We start from the raw sequence: 12,672 nt of genomic DNA, 5'->3' as shown, positions 1-12,672 counted from the left end.
TCCCTTTGATTTTCCTAGAAAAATACCTTTATGAATTGTTCCCAGTTACATTATTACCATGCTATTTCCCTCTGGGAATTAGAACTATCATTAGTAATAATTAGTTACTACCATGTGGGAATTAGATTGTTGAGAGTGAAAACTACAGGCTTTGTGGCATGTGTCATGCTTGGTAGCAATAAACATGAAAAGTGTTCGTAAATGTCAATGATTGACAATGTAGTTATAGTGATTCACTCCATCAGTGCAAAGAAGAGGAATTGTGAGTAGTATTGTGTGTTTGTACTTAATGCACAGAAAACACTTTTTGTTTGGGGAAGACTTCGCAATTTACCATTTGATGGTTTTACTCTTTACTCACATTTTGGTAAGTGCCGATTTTTCTAAGATCCTGTGGAATTCAGTACTCGGGAGTCAAAGGTGGAGTGATTGAAGATACCTACCACTCTGTTTACTTGCTTGTTGGGCTACTTTGTTTGCTAGGTAGTTGAGGCATCAACCCTGCCTGGGAAGGCAATGTATATTGTATGTCACATACTTTAATATTTTGGTCAGGAATATTTAATTGCATTTCTTTTCAATAGGATTTTCTTAAAACTGAGCACTGATGATATAGGGATTGGAGATTGGCTCTTGTTAAAGGGAAAAGGATAGAGTGAACTCAGTCCCTTTAATTTTATCTACTTTTGGTTTCTTTAATGAGAAAACTGTCTCTTAGAAATCCCAAAAGAATAAGTAGGTTCGTGTCTAGTAGTTCTAAAATACTACAGTTACTGCTGTCTTTGTTTCTACAAAGTGCATGTTATGGATGTCCCAGATTAGCAGAGCTACCTCATTTCTTTCTTGGCTGAGTGTTCCCTCAGTGATCGGTGTCACAGATCACATCTTTTCTTGTCAGTGTTACACACCTTTCTTACTGGACAGAGGCTTTCACAGCCTCCTATGTAACTAGTTTTGCAAAACATAATTAAACTCTTAATCTACAGAGAGTTACAACTTTCAGGTAAAGCTTCATAAAGAAATCAAACATTCTGTAATAGAAATGAACAGGCAATTCCAGACTCATTTAAAATACTTCTTACTGTTTTTGAGTAAAAAAGCCTAGCAGATGTTACTGAATCAATGCCAACTCACAGGCTCTTCATAACTTTGAAACTGTACAAAATTACAACTTAATCTGAAGTAATTCAGGGTAAAGATTGTTCCTGCTTGAGAAGAGTGGAACTAAGAGGTCTAGCCTTACTAAATCGAGCACTGTGGAGGTGATGATGAGGCAGATTAAAAAAACCCACAAGACTGACCTCAGGTCTTCGAGGAGTATACATTGCTGTACTCTGCATTCATATATTTCTCAAGTACTTGGTACTAGAGGAGCTAGTAGTAAGTATTAAATAGTTTCTAGTATGTTGCCCTCTGTACTTGCACTTTTTCCTGCTTGTAGGTGCTGTTTACTGCATGGTGTAATAATCACTGTAGAATTAAAAATGCTTTATCCCTGGAGTAAAACTATACCTCTAGCTTCTTCTTTAAATACAGCAGACTATATTTTGCACCTCTGAAGGGCAGGAAAAAAATGAACAAGGATATTTGCTTAAAGGCTTACAAAGTGCATGGACAAAGTGCATGCTGTTCAGTAATGCTTTTTCAAATACTTCAGGTTGTCCTTGTGTGGGTCAATATTGCTTTCTAGTTAAACTTTATTGCATTTGGTCACAAGAGCACTCAGCCATGTGCTCTCTAGTCTTCTACATATAGAGTAATGGAGTGATCTATTTTCACACATGCAAAGTTAAGAGTTCTTAATCCTTTGTAAATGCATGGGAAGTTACTTGACATATTTAGAAAATCTGATTCCCTTTCTTTGGCAGATAAGGGAAAGAGAATGTACAGTAGATGCTGCAATTGCAACTTCAGTAAGTGTAAAAGCGTAACTCAAGTACCAAAAAAACCCCCAAAACAGTAAACCACTTGTTAAAGCTGTACAGATTGGCTCAGAAAACACACCTGCTTTGTCCATGGTAAGCCATTGTCTGCTTCAGTCAAGAGAAGGGCAAAATACAGGATATCTGCATCGCAGTAGCAGCACTCTAGAGTCTGAAAATAAGCTTTTCCTTGAGCAGAACTAGCAAAGAAGATTTTCTCTATGTGTCTTTACTCCCTACACACTGCTACAATAACGGTAGCTCCCACCTCTGTCTTGTGCAACTCTAGCTTTTCTGGGAGGTCACCTATCAATGCTCCCCTTTCTCACCCTTGTTTTATCAGCAGACCAAAGTAGAACACTGTCTCATTGTGGGAGTGATGTGAATGCTCAGGAACGGAGGAGCCAGCTGACAAGACAAACAGCACATGTGAATCTTGTGCTTATGCCAAAGAGTTTCCATTCAAGAAAAGGGAAGTAGTTCCAGACTGCTTCTGTGCTCAGCTGTTGATCCTTACAAAAAATGTTGAAGCCAGTCTTTAAGACCTTTCTCTTTCATCATACGTAGATGGAATTAACCAAGTGGTTGAAAAGCTGTTTTTCAGGAAGTAATGGAGGTGACAGAGACCAGTGTGATTGCTTAAGTCCCATATCTGTAGGGAAAAAAAATAGGCATAACACATTTTAACCTGTAATGTGATGTGTGATATGGCTGTATGTCTATTGCCAACAGCACCTATAAACAAATCGATCAAGAAGTTCAGAGGAAAAAAAAGATAAAATCCAATGGAGACAAGTGCAAAGCACTGTTTTTAGGCAGGTCTGACTGCTCAGTTACTGAATAGGAAACACCTGTCTGCTTTTGTAGAAAAGAATTGTGAGGTTAGAGCCCAACAAAAGCCAAATATCAGTAACAAAGAAACGATTCACAAATTGAACTATACATCCTGCTGTTCTCTTTGGAATTGGGGAAAAATGGAGTACTGCATCCTGTTATTCCTCCATGTCTGCCTTGAACAGCAATGCTAACTGGAAGGAAACTGGAAGAGTGAAACGGTTGTAATCAGAGCCAATGAGTGAAAGAATCAGGGTAATTCAGAGACGATGTGCCAATGATACTTGAATGTTTAAAAGGGGATGGGAATAATGTATAATCTTGCTTGAGAAGACAAGCATTAACGAGGTCAGATGCCAGCATGCTTGAAACTGGAAGCTATGGAATTTCTAACCCTGAGTATCTTCAGGGGCAGTTACTATTTTCCAGCTCTGTTTTTCTCCAGTTATGTATAATATTTTTCTGCAGTTTTTTCAGTTCAATATTTCATCTAGAACCACTACTGGGGGAGTAGGCTACTTCACACTGACTTTTCACACCAGGTAACCACCAGTTAATTGCCTTCCAAGATCTGTCCAAGGGATAGTTTTTCCATCAATAAGTATATATTTTTCTCTTCATCTAATGTCTTAATGTTTGCTTTCGGTTTACAAGTAGACTCAATTCACTATTACAAGCTGTTCTGCAGGATTATTAAAGTGTTCAGGCATCTTTTACAAGAATGAAAGCTTTTTTTTCCCCAAGTATCATCAAAACTCCACAGTTCTCACTGATTTCATAGAGCAATGATACAGCAGATCTTAGAAAGTACAAGTAAATCAGCTTCTGCACCTTTTAATCTAAGGATCCTTTTCAAGTAGGACACTTAAGGTGAAGGAAATACACATTCCTCGAACTTTCAATGCAGTTCAAACCATTTTGGATATTTTGTCTTCAACTAAAGGACCCTTTATTGATACCTCTTGATTAATATTCATATAATTTCAGCAGAGAATCTTCTTAAACTAAACAAGATGTTCTGAATTATTTAGCATAACAAGAATATTAGATTTTCCCTCAAGTTATTTTGGTACAACAGAACAAATATTCCTGTTTTCATTAAAGCAGACCTACCAAAATTTTTCTGAAATGCTCACATGTAATATTCCTGTGCAGAGCCTGCCTGTGTAAGTGTGTATACACATCCTATCTAGTCTGCTTCTTGGTCTTCTTTTAGCTGTCACCTGCTGATTTAAGTAAGACTTGCAGACTTTAACTTGGGGAATTTGGACAGTGTATTTTCTGGGCCTGCTCCTAGAAAGGTATGTTTTGGATACCAATGAAAAGGTAAATGCAATGTTTGAATTCCTGTATTCCTGTGGGTTTCCTTCACCTGGCTGACCACATTAAACGTAAGAACTGAGAGGGAGTTGTATGTGGTCTGTCCAGCTGAGGAGGAGGAGTTGTCTGTGTTAGAAATATTTGTTCAGCTGCTAGGGGAGTAAGGCCAAATTACTGTTTACAGTATGAAGTGTGCTGCAGTTCATTTATCTTCTGAAGATAACAAAACAAGATAAAAAATCCATTCTTTGGGACAGTTTTGACAAAAGTTTCAGAGGAATAAAAACTAATTACTTGAAACTTTAGGAGCACTTTTTAATTTGCTTAGCTCCAATGTACTGTTTCCTGTCCTCCTGACCTTGGCATTGTTCAGCCATGTTTGAAAGGAGCGAGCTGTGACACAGCTGGGGACCAAAGAAACATTAAACAGCCCATCTGAGCTGCAGAGCTTCTTTGGTGGATGTCTCAGCACACCGGTGCTGCTTTGCAGAACCTCCTGCAAATTTCAGTCCACTCTCTATTACTTACTATGGAGAATGAACATATAAGGAGGAATCACATTAGAGTTGGTTTAGAATGATTTCCACAGAGACTGAAGACAGAGGGTATGGGAGACCATCTCACTGAATCATGAGGTTCCGAATGGACCCCTTGTTTTCTAAACTTCTTCTCAGAGAGGGATGGATCTAGGTGCAACTGGATCCAGACTTGATCAAGGGTTTATGTCTAATAGGTTAATACTTGATTATCAGTCAGTCATCAGGATGATTTACTAATATTTTATATAATCAACACAATTATTAGTTAATGATTTAAAAATAAGAAATTTTACACAAAACTTATAAAGAGGTTCTAAAGGAAGTCACACACATGTAAACAGATATAGAGGTTAACCTAGATTTTTCTTTTTTTGCCACTTGTAATAAATTATTGGTACCAAATGGTCTTTAAATCCTGAATCAAAAATCCTTTAGCCTGGATCTGCACAAAACCCAAATGTAGTGAATTGCTCACTCTCCTCCATTATCATCATTTATCAGCAGGCAATAATTGTCTCTTCATCAGCATCGACTAGCGGACAGCCTTGGAAATCATCTCAATCTCTTACTGTGAGAAGTGTCACAAAGAGGAGAATCAGGGGCACAGCCTGCTGCCATTGCAGGGAGCTCAAAGGGTTTCTCATTGAGGATCGCTGTTTATAGGATCAGCAAGATGCTTGACTTTGGTCAGCAATTCTTCATTTTGACCACAATGCTTACATCTCTCAGAATGAATGTCAAGCCTGGGAGCTGGAGCTGATGATATGTTTCCCAGGCAGCAAGAGGTCAGATACAAGGGAGTGCCTAATTGTTTGAACTTACTGTACTTGTAACTGGACAAGAGAATACCAGGTAGTCTTGACTCATTGCACCAGTAGTTGATATGAGAGAGTGTTAGGTTGTGAGAGTGTGAGGTTGTCTCGGTTCACTGCACACGTGATTAAAGCAAAAAGTGATGTTAGCTGGCTCCAACATAGCAACATGACCTAGGGGGGTCTGCACCACAATGGTGAGGCAGTTGGAATACATTCAGCTGCTGGAGAGAAAGACATAAGTGCTAGAAGTAAAATATGCCTGTGGAAAGAATGTAAACAAAAATTTAACAGAGAAAAGTTTTGTGCAAGTCTCTTGGATGTCTTTAGAAAAGTTTATTTCTCATCTGAAATTCCAAGAAACTTTACATTTGTTGGGAATTCTTTATTTACTTATTGTTAAGACAAGGTGTTCCTCAATGTCTTACTATAAAGCAACAGCCATTTTTGTCATACGCATTTCAAGGACCTTCATTTTTACAGCCTTTTTACTACCTTTACTGTCCCAGGATAGCCTTTCCAGGGATTTTCAGTTGTCCCAGAAGGAATGTGATACTTTGTCTCTTTTGTTTAGTGCCTGAAGCTGTCATATACCACTAGCCTCATTACAAAATCCACAATATCTACAAAATAATGTCTTCTCACATTTACTCCCTTCCCCTGAATCCTGTGTCATTAGGTTCATACTTAGCCAAAAGAAGGAAAAGAAACTGCTCTCCCACTGTTTGTTCCCTCTATTTCTTTAATTTTGTGTGATGATGTGGACACAAGGAGGAATAGATTTTCTGACTAGACAACTTCAGTGAATGGAGAATCCAGCCCTGAGGATGTCTAATCTTTGGATTCACAGCAGAAGCAACCTAATTTGGCAATAACAGGGATTTTTTTTTTTTTTTCTTAAGAGGAATGCTAGGTATGTCCTCCCTCCACAAATAATGAATTCTTATGTGGATCTGCTTTGCTAACTGAGGCTAGATTTTTTCAGTAACAAAATGGTAATTTGACTTATTTACTTGGGTTATTAACATAGGTTACCAACTCAAGTTCAGGGCTATAGAGGATTGTACATTTTCATTTTATCTGCTTAGCTGTGGTAACATCTAAATCTTGTCTTATCTAGTTTTATCTAAATGGAACAGAGCAAACAGAAGAGACCAAGGCTAGTAGCTGAATGTTCAGCAGAAAGCATTAGCCTGGTTTCTAGGCAGTAGCTTCAGACTGGTTTTATACTTCTTTCCCATGTTGCATCTGCTGTCTAGTTGGAATTCCCCATTTGGCCACAGAGGACATAGGTTAGATGAGTATCAGAGCATGGAAACAGAAGGTCTAGAAGACCACATTAATAACTGTAGTGCTTTCTGGTAATTGTAAGTCCTCTTAAACATGGTAAAGGAACTGAAGTACAGATCAGCATTCTCCTTAACCCTAGCCACGGACCTCCAGATCCTCAGAGCTCCAAATGGTGGAAGTTGCACCTGTGTTCAGGATAGATGTTGATTTCTGGGTCTGTGTATGTCCCATGCATCACCCATTGCTGAAGATAATTTTTGAATTCATTATCAATTTTGACACCATAAAAGAGGGATCTAGAGGAACTACCCGATCAGTGGCACCTCACCAGGTTTATCAGTGGTTTTCATGGACTAAGCTTCAGGGTGCTTAGTAGCTTCAGGCTTACTTGTAGCCTAGTGCTAAACAAGATGTCCAAGGCAGCAGCAGATTTCATTTTTGTAGTTTATTGATTGTGTGCAGCATTAATTGGGGTCATAATTAAACATTTTTGAGGTCATTCTGTGCAGACCTCCACACACTGCTATTGTAAATTCCAAGAACTTTCATCTTTGGAAAAGACAACAAGCAAATGTAGTACCAAATTAATAAAGGTACATATTTAGATCATTATTTCTCTATGACCGTTTTTGTCTCCTAATTCTCTTCATTAAAAGACAGAATTGTTAGCAAAAAGTTACACTTCTGATCTACCTTAACACTTCAGAATATAAGGATATCCTGCTGCTTATTAGATACATTGGAAACTGTTAGTCATTACATGTTGCTGCCTGTGAAAACTGTTACTGAGTAAAAGTTTAAGCAATGAAATAGGTAGGAAAAGCTTGCCTCAGTAGTATTGACTGCAATTCCTACATCATATTTTTATTTCGCTAAATTTTGCTTACATCTACAAATTACACTGTTCAAAAACAAGGGAAAGACCAGTTTCGCAAGACCATCCTGAGGAAGTGATACAAGGCATTCTTAGATGTGCTTGAGGATGAGTCAGCAATTCTTCTCTCACATCGTCCTAAATAAGTTATACTAGAAGTTTAGCTACAACCACTAAACAATAGGATGGGAAAAGTAAACCAAATCTGTAAGCCTTAAGTACAAACATTGGTTAGAAATAGAAAAGACAGTTCTGACTGTGTTCCACAGGGCAGCAAAGTATGACTGATAGCAAGAAAGGCATGTGTGAAAGCAGTTTATGTAAAGGAATATTTGTCCAGTACCTGTAGAAGAGTATGGGAGAGCTCAGATTAGGATGATAAAAGTGTATAAAACCTTCAGGAAGTAGAAAGTATGACAGCCCACTTGGAGCATGCGACAGAGGACACACAGAATGAGATTCAGTAGTTTCACTTGATTACCTCACTTCTAGGCATTATTTAAATCCCTGCACCCTTCAAATCCTTAATTTATTCAGTGGATATTCCCATCTTTCCCTGCTCCCTTACCCTTAAGAATTGCTTGTCATGTTACAGAAACTGTCTCTAGACATTACTCCTGCCTCTGAATTCATATGGAGTGAGATGGTTCTCTGCCATCCAGTGATATTGACTGAAGGTTAATTAATACAGGTCATTTGTGTCATGGGCTTGATGAATGCAGGGGACTGCCATTTCTAGACTGTGATAGTCTCAGTCATTTGCAATTGAAATCTAGAAAAGAAGGACCAAGAAGCAAAATGTATTTGTGTGTTTCAGGATAAAAACTAATCTATTGGGCAGACCAAGAAAAATTACCTAACTACATCTATGCTGAAGAGCTCAGTGAATTGCTCAGTGAATTACTCACCAATTTGTGAGAAATACATAGCACAAAGGTAACTGTAATTATTGTGTGTTCAGAGTTCATTCTGTATAGCAGAAATATATAGCACAAAGTACCTATAACCCTCTATGCAGTGTGTGCAGATGGTCTGTGCCAGGCAGCTTTGCTAAAGCAGCAAATTAACTAACTCAGCATGTCTCTTCAACAGACAACCTATCACAACTTCAAGTTCTGTAATGGAAACTCTGGAAATACCATCCTCTGCTTTCTTTGTAAACTGTCCTCCATGGAGACTGGAGAGCCAGGCTGCCCACGCTTCCTGCCCAGAGATTATTTTGCTTTTCACAGATGGATTTTATTTGCAAGAAAAATTATGTGATTATATATGTCACAGACAAAATGCAAGACCTGCAACTTCAACTGGTTCTGTCACCACAGACATTTTTCTCACCTCTCCTGTAATAAAAAGTACATGAGAGTATTTTATTATATGATACCCAAACTCTTGTATAAAGGTTACAAGGCAAGCTAGTTAAAGGGTAGTATAGTTTCTCCTCTTTTAAAAAACACCAACTTGCTTTAAATGGACACATATTACATGGATGCTATTCTCACTTCAGAGAGGTCAAGCCAACCAGAGAGCTGGGAAGCGACACTCCCAGACTGAGCATAGAAAACTACAATACTATTTCTTCCCTTCTTAGGCTTCCTTTTACAATTTCTTAGTGCCTGTCCCCTGCCAGCTCTGATGAAGGGGCTGCTCTGCATGATCTATTGATGAAGGGACTGCTCTGCATGATTTATCCCTGCAACAGCACTAACGATCCCAGGGTGAGACTAGCAGCAGCATCTGAGCCAAAGCAAGAGGCCCTGTACACTAGCACAGGGGCCAGAAAGGTGATGAAATTCATGCTGCTAGAAGAGGGGTGCCCAGCCACTGTACACAGCCTTTGCCAAGTTCAAACCAGACGCCTGTGTTGCACCTTTTCTGCTGATAAACCCAGGACTTCAGTCTAGAGTTCTGACACACCAGAGCAGAAGGAATAAGGGAGAAGGTAATAAGGCATCCAGAGAAACTCAGAGGGCAACTGTCGTCTCTCCTTCTGCCAATGAGATATCAAAAGCTGGGAAACAGTCCTTACAAAGCCTATTAGACAACACAATTAACTCCTGCTGAAGCTTTTGAACTCAACTTTTTAAAACGTCTCCCTCCTGGTTAAGGGCATTAAGTAGTCACCTTTTCTAAGAGAACCACTTTCCTCATATTAATTTAATCTTCTTTAAATGATTAGGGAAGGCTCTTTTCTCCCCTTGGCTCTAAGAAATAACTTATGGACCATGTGCTAAGAATGTTCCAGTCTCACCAAAGAGGGCTGCAACTGAGAGGTATCTGCTGCCTATCCATGTTATGTATGTAAAAAGGCAAGCAAAATTTTTTTCCAAGGTGTCTCACACTCAGAAAGCTCACAGAATGCTTTGAAAATGTTCTGGGGACCTGTTCTGTTAAAAGCTCATGTTGTTAAAGGCAGAACTACTGTAGGGGCAAACATACTTGTTATTTTCTCTCAAGGAGCCATAAAAGTTAGGTGAATGCTGCAGAATCCTTTGTGTTTAGCAATTATCCAGCAGGCTTTCAACAACAGGGAATATGAATAGTTTGTATGGGCTTTGCCAAATGAAATGCTATTTTCAGTATGAGCATAAGGGCATGATTCAGCAGTTTCCTAAACAGCAAGTAGTTCAAACCTATCTCAGAGTATTTTAGCACTCACAATCATATGTTTCTTAGTAACATTTTTCCTCTCTTACTTTATCTGTGATTATGTCGTAAATCTATTAATGTATCACTCATTAATGGAGTATGTTGGGTTATACAATATAGTGAGAGGACTCAGTCAAATGGAGTGAGTGATCACTAAAGGTATTCCCATTGAATATAGTGATCTACGGCTCTCTTCTAGATACTTATATTCTTGTGAGAAAATTAAGTTTGAACTCAAGAGACTCGAAATCCGTGAAGTATAACCACAGCAGAGTCAACTCGTTTGTGTTGTACAATACCACTTTCACGTCACTTTGCGTAAAGGCAGGAGAATTAGTAATCTCAAGGCTAAAAATACAGAAGAAGCAAAGTGTATGTATTTCCTGGGTTGGGGTTCTGGTTGCAGTTGTGCATTTGACATTGACAAGAGAAAAACGTGATGATCAGAAGTCAGCTGTAATTCTGAAGATTTAAACTGAAAGCGTAAGTGTGAACATAATCATAATGAAAAAAGTAGGATTCAACTCTCTTAAAACATAGGATGTGGATTAATCTGCAACCAGTTGTGCATTACTGTAACTGTCATGTCTTGAGGGTTCATTCTGTATAGCAGAAATACAGCAACCAATATGCTTGCTGCCTTTACCATAAAAATCTTGATTAGAATAAAAAGGAAACAAAACTCAGGTGATGGACACTTCAGCAGTTTATAAATCCCCTTTCTTTATTCACACAGGAATGCTTTGTATACTGCCCACTGCCCTGCCATTTCAATGAGTAGCTGGCTAATAGCATGTGCAGGAGCACCTTCTCCTTCAGCTTTCCCAGGAAGAATCCAGATAAGGTGCCCTACTGTGGGAAAACACTTTGGCCTTTTTGCCACAGTAGCCCACTTGTCCCATAAACTCAGCTTTCACAGCTTGCCCCTCCGTTTTCAGGCAGAAAATAGAATGCAGCACATTTGATGCCCCTTGGCACATCCACCCCATTCCTTTCATGGAGAGATGTCATGGTTTGGCCCAGCTAGCACAGCAGCACTACGACAGTCTCTCGCTCGGTGCCCCCATTCACCCCCACCCTCGTTAGGATGGCAGAGGCCTCACCGAAATGGGAGTAAAAAGATAAGCAAGGTTGTTGTGGATGAAGACAAGGGCAGGGAGGGCTCGCTGCCAATTACGGTTCTGGGCAAAACAGACTCCAGTACTCAGAGAGGAAAGTAGGAAAGTTTATTCTACAAGAAACAGAATGGAATAAAAGCAAAAAGGGAGTAGGATGATGAGAAAATTACAACCAGCACTTTCAGATCTCCCTCCCCCATCCCTCCTTTCTTTCTGGGCCCAGCTCACTGCTCCCGATATCTCTACCTCCTCCCCCCTAATGGCTCAGTGGGGCAGGGAATGGGGGATGTGGTCAGTCTCTCACAGATGGGCTCTACTGCTTCTGTCTTTTCAGATGAGAACAACTCCTGGCATTCTTCCCCTGCTCCAACATGGGGTTCCTCCCCCAGGACACAGTCCTTAACGAACTTCTCTGGTGTGGGTTGTTCCCGGCACCTGCGGCTTCTGCTGATACAGGTTCCCTCACACGGGACACAGTCCTTGGTGAATATCTCTGGTGTGGATTCTTTGCCACGGTTGCAGTTTCTGCAGTTGTAGGGTCCCTCTCTCAGGACAAGGCCTCTTCTGGGCATAAGTTTAATGAGCTGCTTTGTCGTGGGTTCCTTCCCACAGTTACAGCTGTGGATATTGGGTCCCTTCCTCGGGACATGGCCTGCTCCGGCCGTAGGGATAAAGGGTCCCTCCTTCGGGACACGGCCTCTTCTGGCCATAGTTTTAAAGAAGAAAATCACTGCCCCTGGTTCAGGGTCTGCAGTGAAGTGATTGGGTCCCCCCCACAGGACACGGCCTCCTCTGGCCATAGTCACTGTCCCTGGCTCGGGGTCTTTAATGAAGTGAATCGCTGCCCCTGGTCCGGGGCCAGCTTTAGCAACATGAGTCTCTGCCCCTGATATGGGGTCATTATCAAAATGAGTCTCTACCGCTGATGTGGGATCTTTAAATAAATGAAAATAAATCTCAGCTTCACCAGTTCTCTCCATAGAATGCAGGGGAGTCTCTGCTCCAGCACACCTCCTCCTCTCTTTCATCACTGACCTTGGAGTCTGCATGGTTGTTTCCCTCACTGTTCCTACTCCTTGCACCACCACCAGCCAGAAGAAAAAGAAGGGACAGAAGAAGGAAGAAACAGGAACAAGATGGAGGAAGAAGCCTCCTCTTCCTGCTTCTTCTTAAAAAGTGATCGTGGAGGCGTCTAATTGGCTCTGTCGCAAAAGTGGGTCTGTCTGAGTTGGGGAGAGTTGTGAGCAACTTCTTATAGAAGCATCTTTACAGCCCCTTCCCCCTTACCAGAAATGGCTTCATGTCAAACCATGACAA

This window comes from Colius striatus, chromosome 9 (genome assembly GCF_028858725.1).
Source record: "Colius striatus isolate bColStr4 chromosome 9, bColStr4.1.hap1, whole genome shotgun sequence".
Classification (NCBI taxonomy): Eukaryota; Metazoa; Chordata; class Aves; order Coliiformes; family Coliidae; genus Colius; species Colius striatus.
Note: the sequence above shows the minus strand (reverse complement) of the source record.